The sequence below is a fragment of the Parasteatoda tepidariorum genome, chromosome 9, assembly GCF_043381705.1.
Source record: "Parasteatoda tepidariorum isolate YZ-2023 chromosome 9, CAS_Ptep_4.0, whole genome shotgun sequence".
NCBI lineage: Eukaryota > Metazoa > Arthropoda > Arachnida > Araneae > Theridiidae > Parasteatoda > Parasteatoda tepidariorum.
This window is the reverse complement of record NC_092212.1, coordinates 49,017,222-49,033,344: the sequence shown is the minus strand read 5'-3', so window position 1 is coordinate 49,033,344 and position 16,123 is coordinate 49,017,222. Positions and strand designations below refer to the sequence as shown.

At 26.7% G+C, this 16,123-nt stretch overlaps 1 protein-coding gene across 2 annotated transcripts in view; it reads right to left on the bottom strand.

Moving 5' to 3' along the window:
- The window catches only part of LOC107445148 (solute carrier organic anion transporter family member 4A1), a 75,805-nt gene that overhangs the window by 40,036 nt on the left and 19,646 nt on the right, over nucleotides 1-16,123 (bottom strand). The window contains exon 1 of one of the 2 annotated variants that reach the window (XM_043049955.2): nucleotides 6,497-6,633. The exons of the other annotated variant lie outside the window; for it this stretch is intronic. The gene's annotated coding sequence lies outside the window, so the exon portion shown is untranslated. Of the gene's footprint in view, nucleotides 1-6,496; nucleotides 6,634-16,123 lie in introns of those variants that run through there. 2 annotated transcript variants of the gene reach the window in all.

Genomic DNA, 16,123 nt, shown 5'->3' with positions numbered 1-16,123 from the left:
TTTCTAACCAGTATTGAAAACTTTTAATGTTTAAATTATCTAAAACAAAAAAATAATATTTTTTTATGGTGTAGTTCAGGGCATAAAATTTCAGTTCTGAAGGTAGTAGCCAGACTAAAATTTTCACGAAAAATATGATCAATTCTTAAAATGTAAGCAGATGTAGAATAAAGAACTTTTTGGTGACCAACACTGTAAAGGGAAGTAGAAAAATTTAAACTTATTTATTTTAAAAACTAATAATTCTTTAAAGTAAGATTGTTTGAGGCTTCAATGATTCCGATATCAACCACACATCATTAAAAGTCATAAAAATAAGAAAATTTTCAGGAATGTTCCCATACTATTAACACTTCATGTTCGCATAGCACTGTTTTTTGGCAATAATATGTTATTTGCTAGGATCGAAATATTTTTCAAAGGTTTATTTATTGAAATTCTGAGTAAATCGGTCTTGCAAATTTCGAGTTCTGCATTCGCGGAAGTTTGGCGAAATTGAGTCCCGATATGTTACCCAGATTTTGCACGTATGGGATGATAGTTTGTTTTGAAAAACAATATTTTATAAGATAAAACTTACTGGCCAGCCCTAAGCATTTGGTAGCCAATGACGAGTGGAAATTTCGCACCTTGAGCTAGAATGTCCAGTCAGTTCGTTGTGAAAAAATTTACGTTTGTCAATCAATTAGAATCCAGTTAAATCAATATAAATAGCTTATAAAAAAACTACTGCAACTTATAGATTTAATATGCGACTAAAATTGACTTAAAACTTACAAGAATAATGAGAATAAGAGATATAGTCATTGCAACTTGAACTTCCCAATTGTCATGAAATCTTCACTCTTATTTTATTTTATGGAGTTGGAACTTTCCTCACTCTTATTTTTGTTTGACTTAAATTTTTTTGTTTATTTAATTTTTTTAAAAAAAATGGTAGTCAATTTGTCACAGTGGCTCAGGGGATAGAACTCCTTCCTTCCTATAAGTGACCCCGATTCGATTTCCTATGATGGTCTGTAGATATGAATTCCCTTCCTGACTCGCAAGTATCACAGTTCCAAATTTAAATACCCTTAGGAGTAGACGGATAGTACGTTATAATCGCCTGGCCGTCGTGCTAACCGTGGGAGGTTTTCGAGGTTTTCTTTTTCATGTAACACAAATGCAGGTTTGTTCCATCAAAAAGTTCTCCACGAGGCAATGCTCGATCAAGGAGTACCCTTGTCTTCTGGGTTGGGTTTAAAACTACAAGAATACTGAGTTGAATCTTGATAGTAATAAACTCAAGAATTTGTGTGCCGTTCAATGGCTATTATTATATAAAATGAAGTGGCAGTCAAAGATTTTTTTTTAAAAATCAAAACAAATCAAATAAAAATCTCTTTCCACCAATTTTGTATCTCTGTCTTTTACTCTAATTTCAGCCATTTAAGACATTATTTTACTAATTCCATGGAAACAAATACCGTATTATTTCTACTCAAGTTCTTTCGCATGCCACATTTTTGTTTGTGAATTGATTTACTTGAAATAAATATACATATTTTCAGATGAGCAAGTAATGTAAAGGAAATGACATCATTGAATGATACAGAACAAATTACACAACTACTGCGCAACTAAAGCCCAAGAAAGTTGAACAATGATCCAATTCAAACTGGTGATATGGAAAGCGTTGCCGCTGAGTTTTTTTTATCTAAGTACTTTTTAATGAATGAGAGAGGGCGGAAGTCATTAAAAAAATGAAGTTCAACTCTTTTGCAAGACACTCTTTTCAATTGAATTCGAGTTGTTTCTGCGGTAGAAATGCATGACGAATTCATCTTCCTTTCTTACGAAGTTGGGAAAAATTAAGCAAATAGCTCATAAGAGGAAATTATTATGTGTTATTTTAAGAGTTTGTTATTTAAGCCACTTTATGTCGTACCTTAAAAGAGGAAACTAATATTTTCTATTTAAAACACTCGTTATTTAAATTTCTATGTCAATGTCATTCGGTGTAACTTAATAAAAAGGAGATTATCGTGTGTAAAAAAAAACATGTGGTAATAAATGAAAAAAGAAACTTTTTTCTTTAAATTTGATTAGAATAATTGAATTTTAAATTTATGACACCTTGAAATTTAACTGACTTTTTAATCTCATTTAAAACTATGAAAATGACAGGTTTCATCAGGTATCTCTCATACATCAGTATAATTCTTCATCATACACCGGCATTGAAAACCGGAAACAAATTGGCAGACAAAATATTTCAAGAACTGTGTGAGGAACGAACATTTAATAAAAAAAAAACATTTAAGCCTACTTAAACCATGGTTTTATTTGAAATGATAACATGGTATGCAAAATTTAGTAGAAAAAAGTGCCAGAAGGGAAAAATGTTGCGTCAAATGGCAACTATTGCAACGAACTTTTCGTTTTTTTCGAAACACAAATAAAATTATAATTTAAAATAAAATGAAAAAGAAACAAAATGAAAGGAGGAGAGACTACTAGTTTGCCACAGGACACTACGCATTAGAGAACCTATATGGCTCTCTATAAGATGTTATATTAAGTTAATCATTGTATAAGGTTTATTTGTTTGAATAATATTTTAACACATTAAAAAATGTTATAATCAACATATTAATCCATATGTATGTATGTTTCCTTATTTAATTTATGTAACTCTGATGATGATATTTAATGATCACATGAAATTGAAGATTAAGTATTTTATCCTAAAAAAATATTGAAAACTAAATTAGGTACGATTTATAGTTACTGTTGTCACTTTATGTTGCTATTAATATGGTTTGGGGAGTTTGACTTTTCATGAAGGTATATCTTGCTTCATACGGGATTATTTAAGCCAACTTAAGATAGCTAAGATTAAGTACTTGAGATACAGCAAAATACACAAAAGGTAAAATTAATATCAAAGGGACCACACAATTAAAATTAAATTATCTAACAATGGGGACTATATTTTTCAAAGTGCGGCTACTCATTAAATTTTGGGGTTCAAAACTCCGATTCTGTAGAAAAAATGTATGTTTATTCAAAGAAAGTACGTTTTTGCGTCGGATTTCGCTACTCAAAATATCGTCTTCACTAATTAATAAGCATATTTGAGATCATCCCATTGAGCCATTAAGATTAAGTTTTAAAAAGTGAAGATCCAAACATTAGATCAAAAGTTATTCAGTATGGTCCGTTTTATTGCGCACTACACGTATGTAACTCATAAAATTTTTTAGTAAAATAAAAGTGTAAATTTTTTTTTCTACATTCTTATTTCAGAATGTTTACATACAAAGTAAAGTAAAGCGTAAGACTTCAGAGGACATAAAACGCATTATCGCAAAAAACATATTTCAATCTCATCACAAGTTTCCTTCAGAAATTTTTATAGTATCAATTAAGAGTTAATTTATTCCAATTTTTAAAGCAGTTTTTTTTGCTGATAAAAATAGAAGTGTTGTTTAATATGGGTCATTTTATCAATTTTCATAGGGTATCAGGATCTTGAAAAGTACACGCAATCATGTAACATTTCAAAGTACTACAACTTCTACTTTATAGAAAAAGTTTTCTCAAAATTGAGAAATAATATGTAAAAAAAAAGCTTCGATCGAATATAATCGAATTTGAAAGTCCCATAATTGATATTGAGCATTTTGCATAGCCTCAAAAACGATGCGACGGGAGAAATGAGGGAGGAAGGTGTTCGTAGGCTGACGGGAAGGTTCGAACGAAGGACCTCCGGGTTCGTAGTAGGATATTCTAACCACTCTAAATATCTCTCATACAGGAAAAGTTAAAAAGCTTCGTATGGTAGCCACCGCAATGACACATCATATCAAACCAATTTCCAATTTCAATGGTACAAAGGGATGCAATTTGGAAAATAAAATCCTAATAGGTCAGTTAGGAAACCTGTAATTTTAATTTTAATGTTTACTTATTTCTCGATATTTCAAATACTTTTAGCCACGTATAGTAAGCAATGATGTAGTCATGATGTAAGCCATGATACGTCACTTCTGCAGCCACTATATAAAACTTCCTAACTCCTCCTGGTCTGGGATATACAAGTAGGTGGATACAGCATCTTACTATGAACCGGGATGACCTTGGTTCGAATCCTACCGGCAGACAACTTTCATTTTTTCTACATAAATCTCCGTCGTTATTTATGAGTCTATACATTTTGATCAAAAGTGATTATATGATGTTTCAATTTTCCTGTTACTAGAATCAATAATAAGGACATGGAGTTTTAAAATTCGACTGTATTGTTTTAGAGCTATTTTGACACATTTTTACTCAATTTTAAAAAATCCTTTTTTACAGTGTAAATAAAATCAAGTAAAACTCCAAGATTTGATCTAATAAAAAATATTACTAGAAATAATATGAGACGCTTTAAATTGTCACACGAATTATACTTATTTTACGATTAAAAAAATTTTACATTTACAAAATTTTTACAGAAATATAAAAAAAAATATTATTCAAATTTCAAAAACTTTTGTGAGTGCGAATTCTCTAAAACTACTTCATGTATTACCATAACTAATTCATGTATTAATTTTTCTTACGGAGATTTATATTAGACCCTTTAGAAAAATGTTTAAACAATACCAGTTTTAAGTATTTTTTATATAAATTTAAAATTTATTTATTTATTATTAAAAAATTAATTCTTTCCAGTTTTATGCATCTTTAAAAATACTAATTTTCATAATAAAGACATAAAATGACGAATAACTTATGGTCGTAACAATTTCGCATAATTTGAGACCTATATTATTCATATTATTTATAAATTTAGTTCAATTTCATGCTAACCGCATTTTGAAATTTCAAAAAGTTTTTTGATGCTTTAAACAGTTCGTAAATTAATTTCAAATTATGAGAATTTATTTAGTGTGTGATAATACGCAAAGTACCAAGTTAATTCTTATAATATCTTTTTTTTTAGCAAAACTCAAAATTCTACTTTATTTTGCATAATTGAAGCAGTTAAAAAATATTTGTATTAAACTCTCGCGCTTTTCGGCAACTTTAAAAATGTCTTAGAATGTTTAGAAACTCCAGCATTTTACCCCACAGAATGAGGTTTTAAAATACGTCGAAATTAAGTTAAAAAACTCTTTTCAAAGTTATTGAGAAAAAATTGTTTCTAAGTTTGAAACTCTTATTCTGTGATAAAGAAGAGCCGATAAATATTTAGGAATGTGTTTGGGTGATGTGTTAGATAATTTATCGTAAAACCAATATTTTGAGATTTTTAGAAATTCCATAGAAATAATCTAAAATGTAAGAAATTTTAATAAAGGGAAGCATATTATCTTTTTTTTAGTCATGAGTTGTTACCATTCGCAGGAGTACAACAGCAATTAACGTTTTTTCCCCCTTTAAGATAAAGCGGCTCTTTTTTTTTGCGGTAGATATGTCTTTGATCTCAACTGCGGCTTGAAGACGCACTTCAAATTTCAACACATCGTTGACCACCAAGTCTCTTTTTTATTTATTTTTTATTTCCGAAAAGAACATTAATTGACGCTTCTTAAAAATGCAGTTTCATTAGTATTTCGAAAACAAATCATTTTGAGAAAAATTGTCCATTTACTTTAAATCTCGAATTTGTAATCTTACAATTAATATTGGGATTATATGCGGGTAAGTAAAATAATGAATTGAACCCTACAGTTTTTATATATTCTTTCCATTTTACAAGAATTGATTATTAAAGAAAGAACGAAAGTAGAGACAGTTATCAAAACGAGGTGAATTAATAATAAACAAATACCTTTAAACTTATAAATGAAAAGAAAGATCAGGCATTTTACGATAAAAATAAAAACATGGTGTTTAAATTAATAATAGTGCAAGAATTTAAAAAAGCAATCAACTAAAGGAAATTTGTAATATTACAAAAAATGTTTGTGTTATATGGGGGATAATAAAATAAGAAATTGAACACTGCAGTTTTTATATATTCTTTTCACTGTATAGGAATTGATTGTTAAAAAAAACGAAAATATTTTTGATGAGATCCTTATCAAAACAAGGTGAATTAATAATAAAAAAAACAGCTTTAAACTTATAAATGAAGAGAAATATCAACGTCTCTTTACGATAAAGATAAAAACACCGTGGTTAAATTAATTATAGTAGAAGAATTTAAAAATACAAACAAATAATGGACATTTGTAATCTTACAAATAATGTTTGTCATTATATGTGGGTTAGTAAAATAATGAATTTAATACTACATCTTTGTATATTCTTTCCACGTTAAAGAAATTAATAATAAAAAAAAAGAAAGAAAATATTTTTTGAGGAGAACGTTAAAAAAACCAGGTGAATTAACAGCAATAATTGACTTTAATATTATAAATTAAAAGAATTATACCATTTTTGTTTTGGTATATCAAGAAAAAGAATGACGTTTGACATAACATTTTTTATCGTTTATCAGAAACGGGTGATTACTCACCAACAGAATTATTCTAAATTCCATCATAGCTCATGAATTCCATTTTTGCGCAGCGTATTTTACAAACACACGTCCAACTGACAGTTGGAATAGAAAGATAAGAATATTTTCTCCACAAAGGTTGATATCTGTGGATTTTATTCTCATCCAATGAAAATTCGGATACGGTTGATCATTTAGAAAACAAGAGGAAGCCGAAGAAGATGGCGCAGGCGCCATTAAATCAACGAATAGTAGAAGAGGAATCTTCACTCCTTAGGCCCTCCCACGCTTCATCGATATCGGTCAGCTCCTCGTCGGCCCACATATTTTTAAGAAACAATGACAAATAGTAACCATTAAAAGCAATAAAAAGTAATACATTTCTTCTGTTTAAGTATAATTTCCATTTTATATTTTTTCAAACTGAAATATGTACTATACTTGGAAAGGGATTCTTAGTAGTGCATATCTAAAATATTTTAATCTACTTATAATGCAAGATTTAAAATATATCACACTTTGTTTAATACTATCTCTTAATAGAGTGTTCTTTCATTTGAATTAAATAAAAATCTTTGGCAACAGTGAAGTATTTTTTTCTGCTCTGGCGAAAAACAACGCATAGGAATAGGAAAGAAAACTATTTTTTTGTTTATATATTTTTGTGCATAACTATATTTTTGTGCATAACTCATTTCGCTTACGCTCACCAACTTCGATGATTTCTACGTCATAATTCTTGTTTCTTAGCATAAAACAGTTTTTTCCTCGAAAGTTTAAATTATTTACCTAAAATATATGAACTATAAGAAATTGTGTTGATTTTAATAAAATTTTGAGTTGCTTAAATAAAAATCTTTGGTAACAAAAAATAAGTTTTTTCTTTCTGCTCTGGAAAAAAAACAACGTATAGGAATAGGAAAGAAAACTATTTTTTTGTTTACATAGTTTTGTGCATAACTACAAGGCTTAGTTCTCTTTTCGCTTCAGCACACACCAACTTCGATGATTTCTATGTCATAATTCTTGTTTCTTAGCATAAAATAGTTTTTTCCTCGAAAGTTTAAATTATTTACCTAAAATATATGATTTTGCTTACCAAATAGGCTGATATATTAAATACAATTTGTACATAGCATCACATTGTGTATGAAGCTGATTTTTAAGTTCTTTAACATTTAATGAGTATTTTTAACTGAAATTTATAATACAGTTTAATTTGAACCAAAAATTAGTTATTATAAGACAGTTGATAAGTTTAGACATCTATTTAAATAAGTTTATGGTAAAATATTGAATAATAAGGTAATATCAATAAAAAAACAACTCCTTCAGTTTTTAGCAATTAATTTAGAAATCAAAAACGTAATAATAAAAGAGTAGAATAAGAAAAATGACTATTACAGGTTAATACCTATAAACTATGGATACAAAAGTATTTTATAAGAAAACAACTTTTTTATATTAATTTTTGGCAGACAACAATTAAAAAATATGCAAATTAATGTGGGAAAAACTGGATTCCACCATGTGATTTTCCGGCCAATAAAAATGCATCGTCAACAACGGTCATTATGTTTTTATGTTATATAGAATAAATATATGTTATACATGTTATATAGAATATATAAATGCTATACATGTTATATAGAATATAGTCTGTTTGAAAAACGATTATGTATGAAATTTGGTATCTGACAACAAATAAGTCTATAATATAAAATAATTAAAATTTATATGAATGAATTTATTTTTCATTGAGTTGTACTAATTTTTTTAAAAAAAAATTCATGCATGCGCATTACGTTAATTCCCGGATAGCAGATTAACGTCCCCTCCTTGATTGGCATGACATTAATATCAAAATTTTTTAATAAAATTAAAATGCAAAAAAAAAAAAAAAAAAAAAAAAAAAAAAAAAAAAAATGACGAGAAAATATAAATGACGAGAAAGAATAAATGAAACATTTAACTTTTCTTTTTAAATAGAGTTTTATGAAAAATAAATCTTTTCTTGAAATCTATGTTCATAAATCAATTAGCGATTTAAAAAAATAAAATAAATTAAAAAAAATGAAATAAAAATAAAATAAAATAAAAATAAAATAGAAATAAAATAAAAATAAAATAAAATAAAATAAAAATAAAAATAAAATAAAAATAAAATAAAATAAAAATAAAATAAAAATAAAATAAAAATAAAATAAAATAAAATAAAATAAAAATAATAAAGTAAAAAAACGTGATTTCTTAATGTTACTTCAAATGAATCTGTAAATTGTGTTTCCCAGCAATAACACTCAGAGTGTAGTGAAGCATACATCAAGGCTATCTGTCAGCGGGCAATTCAAGGAGATAAGAAAAATATACATCTGGGATTATACGAAACATTTTTTCCCTTTCCTGTTTTTATTAATCTTTTTCCCAAAATATATTACGTAACACGCATCATAAGATTTCGAAAGATAAAATTGTCTTACAAAATAGTTTAGTTCGTTTGATTTTTTTCTTAAAATTAAAACTTTAATATTATGAATAGCTAGATAATTTAAACTGATAATTTCTGAAAGGTTTGTGAATTTCTAAACAAGCATTGATTTTTTAATAAGAGCCAATTCAAAAAGCGTTAGTCTTTAAATAAGCTTTATTTGTATTATCAGAATTCAATTATTTTTTTTCTTCTTCTTTTTTACTTTTTTTACTTTTTGATGTTTACTAATTTTTTGTAGTTGAAATTATACACTATGAAAAAGTAAATTATCTAACAATAAAAGACCTATAAATTTAAAAATGTAAACTCTATTTGGAAATCCGAAATTGTTCAAATTTTGCAGTTCTGACAAAGAAGTTTATATTTTATATATATATTTTGTATTAAAAATATATAATTTATACAATATGTGTATATATAGTTAACAAAATATAATTTTTATCTTTCAAAGGATTAAATAATATCTATTTGAAGAATTTGAATAATATTTTGTATATGATATTCTAAATATCTTCGTTTTGCTTTGAATTAAAATTATTTTAATGCATAAAATTGTAATTCTATGCTCAATACTGTTGAATATTTTACAAGTTATAAAAAAATTTATAAATAAAAGTATTATGAATTAACGAAACGTTAATAAACGATACTTAAATTTTTCAGAGCGATATTAAAAAGTGAGTTTATTATTTTAGATAGCATAATTNGAATAGAAAGATAAGAATATTTTCTCCACAAAGGTTGATATCTGTGGATTTTATTCTCATCCAATGAAAATTCGGATACGGTTGATCATTTAGAAAACAAGAGGAAGCCGAAGAAGATGGCGCAGGCGCCATTAAATCAACGAATAGTAGAAGAGGAATCTTCACTCCTTAGGCCCTCCCACGCTTCATCGATATCGGTCAGCTCCTCGTCGGCCCACATTTTTTTAAGAAACAATGACAAATAGTAATCATTAAAAGCAATAAAGAGTAATATATTTCTTCTGTTTAAGCATAATTTCCATTTTATATTTATTCAAACTGAAATATGTACTATACTTGAAAAAGGATTCTTAGTAATGCATATCTAAAATATTTTAATCTACTTATAATGCAAGATTCAAAATATAAAACACTTCGTTTAATACTATCTCTTAATAGAATCTTTTAGTATTTGAATTAAATAAAAATCCTTGGTAACAAAAAAAAGTTTTTTTTTTCTGTTCTGGAGAAAAACAACGTATAGGAATAGGAAAGAAAACTATTCTTTTGTTTATAGATTTTTGTGCATAACTACAAGGCTCAGTTCTCGTTTCGCTTCAGCACACACCAACTTCGATGATTTCTATGTCATAATTCTTGTTTCTGAGCATAAAACAGTTTTTCCACGAAAGTTCAAATTAATTACCTAAAATATATGAATTATAAAAAATTGTATTGATTTTCCCTTGCGACCCCCTTCCCAGGTCCAATATTCATTTCTTTAAATTAAATGCTTATTTCGAGTCGAATTTGATTGGCAAATAGTATGAAAGATCTCATATTACCTTATGACTCCGTTGAGATCCATTAGTGAACATAAATAATTTTGCTTGGTAAATATTTTTGTAAACAACATTTAAAATCAAAGGAATATTGTTAGTTCAAATTTTGTAAGTTCACCACCGTTGTTTATTTATTAGTGAACATAAATAATTTTGCTTAGTAATTATTTTTTCAAACAACACTTAAAATCAAAGGAATATTGTTAGTTCAAATTTTGTAAGTTCACAAGCGTAGTTTATCTATTAGTGAACATGAATAGTTTTGCTTAGTAATTATTTTTTTTTTGCTTAGTAATTATTTCAAGCAACACTTAAAATCAAAGGAATATTGTCAGTTCAAATTTTGTAAGTTCACAACCGTAGTTTATCTATTAGTGAACATAAATAGTTTTGCTTAGTAATTATTTTTTCAAACAACACTTAAAATCAAAGGAATATAGTTAGTTCAAATTTTGTAAGTTCACAAGCGTAGTTTATCTATTAGTGAACATGTATAGTTTTGCTTAGTAATTATTTTTTTTTGCTTAGTAATTATTTCAAACAACACTTAAAATCAAAGCAATATTGTCGGTTCAAATTTTGTAAGTTCACAACCGTAGTTTATCTATTAGTGAACATAAATAGTTTTGCTTAGTAATTATTTTTTTTTGCTTATTAATTATTTCAAACAACACTTAAAATCAAAGGAATATTGCTAGTTCAAATTTTGTAAGTTCACAACAGTAGTTTATCTATTAGTGAACATAAATAATTTTTCTTAGAAATTATTTTTTAAAACAACATTTAAAATCAAAGGAATATTGTTAGTTCAAATTTTTATCTAAGTTCACAACCGTAATTTAAAATTTTTGCTCAGCAAATAGGCTGATATATTAAATGCAATTTGTACATAACATCACATAGTGTATGAAGCTGATCGTTAAGTTCTTTAACATCTAATGAGTATTTTTAACTGAAATTTATAGTATAGTTTAATTTGAACCAAAAATTAATTATTATAAGACAGTTGATAAGTTTAGACACCTATTTAAATAAGTTTATGGTAAAATATAGAATATTAAGGTAATATCAATAAGGAAACAACTCCTTCAGTTTTTAACTTTTAATTTAGATAACAATCAAAATCAAAAATGTAATAATAAAAGAGTAAAATAGGAAAAATGACTATTACAGGTTAATACCTATAAACTATGTATCTAAAGTATTTTATAAGAAAACAACTTTTTTATATTAATTTTAGGCTGACAACAATTAAAAAATATGGAAATTAATGTGGGAAAAACTGGATCTTATCATGTGATTTTCCGGCCAATAAAAATGCATCGTCAACAACGGTCATTATGTTTTTATGTCGTATAGAATAAATATNTATATATATATATATATATGTTATACATGTTATATAGAAATACAGTCTGTTTGAAAAACGATCATGTATGAAATTTGGTTTCTGACAACAAATAAGTCTACAATATTTTTTTTTCCCAATGCCCACCTGTGTTAATATCCGTCAATTCAGGAATTTACAGGGCGATTTTGTTGACCTGTCTTTCAGGGGCACCATATTAGGTGGGCCAACGTCAGTGAGGACAGATAGTACAGGGAAGGAAAGAACATCCATGCCTTGCCCGGGATTTGAACTCAGAACCTTTCTGATGCAAGGACTGTTCCCTGCCCCCTACACAGGCCGTTCGGCAGTCTATAATATAAAATAATTAAAATTTATATTTATGAACTTTTTTCATTGAGTTGTACTAATTTTTTTAAAAAAATTTTCGTGCATACGCATTACTTTAATTCTCGGATAGCAGATTAACGTCCCCTTCTTGATTGGCATGGCATGACATTACCATCGAACATTTTCAATAAGATCAAAATACAAAAAAAAAAAAAAAAAGAAATGTCGAGAAAAAAGAACAAATGAAACATTTAACTTTCTTTTTTAAATGGAGTTCTATGAAAAATAAATCTTTTCTTGAAATCTATGATCATAAATCAATTAGCGATTAAAAAAATAAAAATAAAATAAAAATAAAGTAAAAATAAAATAAAATAAAATAAAATAAAATAAAATAAAATAAAATAAAATATAATAGAATAAAAATAAAATAAAATAAAAATAATTAAGTAAAAAATTGTGATTTCTTAATATTACTTCGAATGAATCTGTAAATTGTGTTTCCCAGCAATTACACTCAGTGTGTAGTGAAGCATACATCAAGGCTATCTGTCTGTGGGCAATTCAGGGAGATAAGAAAAATATACATCTGGGATTATACGAAATTTTTTTTCCTTTTCCTGTTTTTATTAATCTTGTTCCCAAAATATATTACGTAACACCCATCATAAGATTTCGAAAGATAAAATTGTGTTACAAAATAGTTTAGCTCGTTTAGATTTTTTTCTAAAAATTAAAACTTTAATATTATGTATAGCTAGATAATTTAAACTGATAATTTCTGATAGGTTTGTGAATTTCTAAACAATCATTGATTTTTTAATATGAGCCAATTCAAAAAGCGTCAGTCTTTAAATAAGCTTTATTTGTATTATCAGAATTCAATTATTTTTTTCTTCCTCTTTTTTGCTTTTTTTATTTTTTGATGTTTACTAATTTTTTGTAGTTTAAATTATACACTATGAAAAAGTAAATTATCTGACAATAAAAGACCTATAAATTTAAAAATGTAAACTCTATTTGGAAATCCGAAATTGTTCAAATTTTGCAGTTCTGACAAAGAAGTTTATATTTTATATATATATTTTGTATTAAAAATATATAATTTATACAATATGTGTATATATAGTTAACAAAATATAATTTTTATCTTTCAAAGGATTAAATAATATCTATTTGAAGAATTTGAATAATATTTTGTATATGATATTCTAAATATCTTCGTTTTGCTTTGAATTAAAATTATTTTAATGCATAAAATTGTAATTCTACGCTCAATACTGTTGAATATTTTACAAGTTATAAAAAAATTTATAAATAAAAGTATTATGAATTAACGAAACGTTAATAAACGATACTTAAATTTTTCAGAGCGATATTAAAAAGTGAGTTTATTATTTTAGATAGCATAATTGTACACAGTTATAAAAATTAAATTATCGCATGAATAAAACTTTAATAAGTATTTAATTGTTAGAAAATCAGTGAAATTCATTTAATTTAGTAAATGACTAAAATAAAACTTACATTAATATAACAGAGTTTATTGTAGAGTATATTAAGTAGTATTGGGTAATATCATAAATTTAATATCGCTATATATCTTCGGGAATCACCGATATTTGAAGGTATATCGAGTCTCCCCCCCCCCTAATTTTACTTATTTAACATATTTTTACTTTGGTCAATATTTTTGTTACACAAATAAGATGTGTCAACACTCCTCATAATATCGCCTCTTAATCGACAATTATCGTTATCAACTATTATCACGTTCAATAATTACCGTTGTTGTTAAACGTCGGGGCATTATCGTATTATATATTTATCGCGGATGATAAAGATGGCGTAGGCGAAATTTACAGTACATTTGATATTTAAAAGACAAGATATTCATGACTCATTGTGGAAATACTTTTAAAAGCTTCGTTATAGCTTTGTTTAAAAATATCGTATTTTTACGATATACTGATATTTTCATCATTAACATTCGATCTATCCAGAGGTTTACAATGTCAAAAATTCAGGATCAATTTACGGTAAAAAGTAGCAGTACTTTGAATGCATTAGTAAAATCCATTTTACCGTTATTTTTACAGTAGTGTTCATTTAATTTTGCAGCGATTTTAAGTAAATACTGCTGTAAAAATTACGGCATATAAGATTCACAATAACTTAAAATTTTATAGTAAAAATGGATTTTACAGTAAAAAAGTAACGGCCTTTGGAGTGCCGGTAATTTATACAGTAATTTAATAAGGTGCAAATTTCAAATATATATATTTCAAATTTCAAATACATAATATTAAATTAATAATAATGTCGCTTTTCAAGTAATTTTATAAAAACTAAAAGCTGTTACGTTACTTTTAACTTCAAAACATGATGGATCTTAAAAATTAATTCTGCGATGTTAAAAAATATTAGTTTTTTAACTTACACAATATCTGCATTTTTAACAGCTCCATTTAATACATCTAATAAACTTTATTTATGAAATAAGAAGACATTCAATACACCACTAAATAATTATTTTCAAGAAAGAAAATCAGATGTGCTACAAGCATTTCCTTTTTTTCAAAAACTAGAACTTCATCGCGAATTATTAAATCCAGAAGCGAAAGTGAATTTTGAGAAACATGTTTCATCTAAAAATGTAAACACAACACCATTCTCTGAAAAACTAGTCGCTAATTAATATGCAACAAAGTGCTTTCATATCACGCTCTAATACTAATTACCCGCCCATGATGAAAGAAAAGTTGATCCTTTAAAGCACATGAAAAAGAAAACACGATATTAAATTTAATTGGATAAAATAAAAACAAAACCAACAAACAACCTCCTTATTTCTAGAAACATGAAACCGAAACCATCTTATATTGTATTAACTAATGAAGCAGTAGTCTTTTTAATCACTTTCAGAGACATCTTTTGGCGAGATAGTGTTTTCTTTCACAGTCACCTTTTATTAAAGAAGGATACTGAATAATTAATTATATCGCAATAAAGTCTTTTCTTATAACCATCTGTCGCCAAAATAGAATTTTTTCAACGAATGTTTCATGAATAAGAAGAAGTGGAGTAATATTTACATATATTAAAACTGCAAAACGTGTGATGTGTTTAGAAAAGACTTTCTTGGGTACGGTTCATCTTCTTTTTATAGGATGAAACGCCAGATGCGCTCTGTTTGTTTTGTTATCCCTATAAAGATTTATGTGTTTTTAAAGATGTTTACAGTTGGCGGCTTTCGGGAAGGGAGATTTTCTAGAATATTTTTCTTGGATTTGCAGCGTAACTTTTGTCATTTCACTTAATGGACAACGAAGTTAAAAAGAAAATAAACAATAAAAGCTTTTACTTCTTGAATATAGAAATTTCAATTTATTTTATCACATTTAAATAATTTAAATTTAGAGAAATAAATTAATATTTTTATATTAGAGTAGAGCTTAAAATATTTTAAAGTAATGTTTGAAAGATTTTCGGCTTTTTTTTAAAAATGATATATACATATTTGGCGGATTTTACTAGATTTCTATTTTAGAATAGTTTATAAAATGTTTGAAAATAACTTTCATATGAATAGGACATATATATATATATATATATATATATATATGTTACGCTTTGAAAGCCTAAACATTGTAAGTTCGTAGTGTGGCCGGTGCTTCTTGAAAAAGATACAGGAAAATGCAGGAATCATAATATAATTTTATTAAAGTAAGGGCCAGAGCCCCAGAATGACAACCTTACATGCTGGTGGATAGGTAGAGAATAGCACATTTGACCTTGGAAAGAGGGTTTTTATATCTTTCTGGACAATATATTTAAATGTTAATAGGTCTCAGTAGCGTGGGACTGATCAATTTCCCAAGCTGCTAAAGCCACATCATCACATTTTTTGAGATAATTAGATCAATATTATTACTTTCTTGTGGGAAA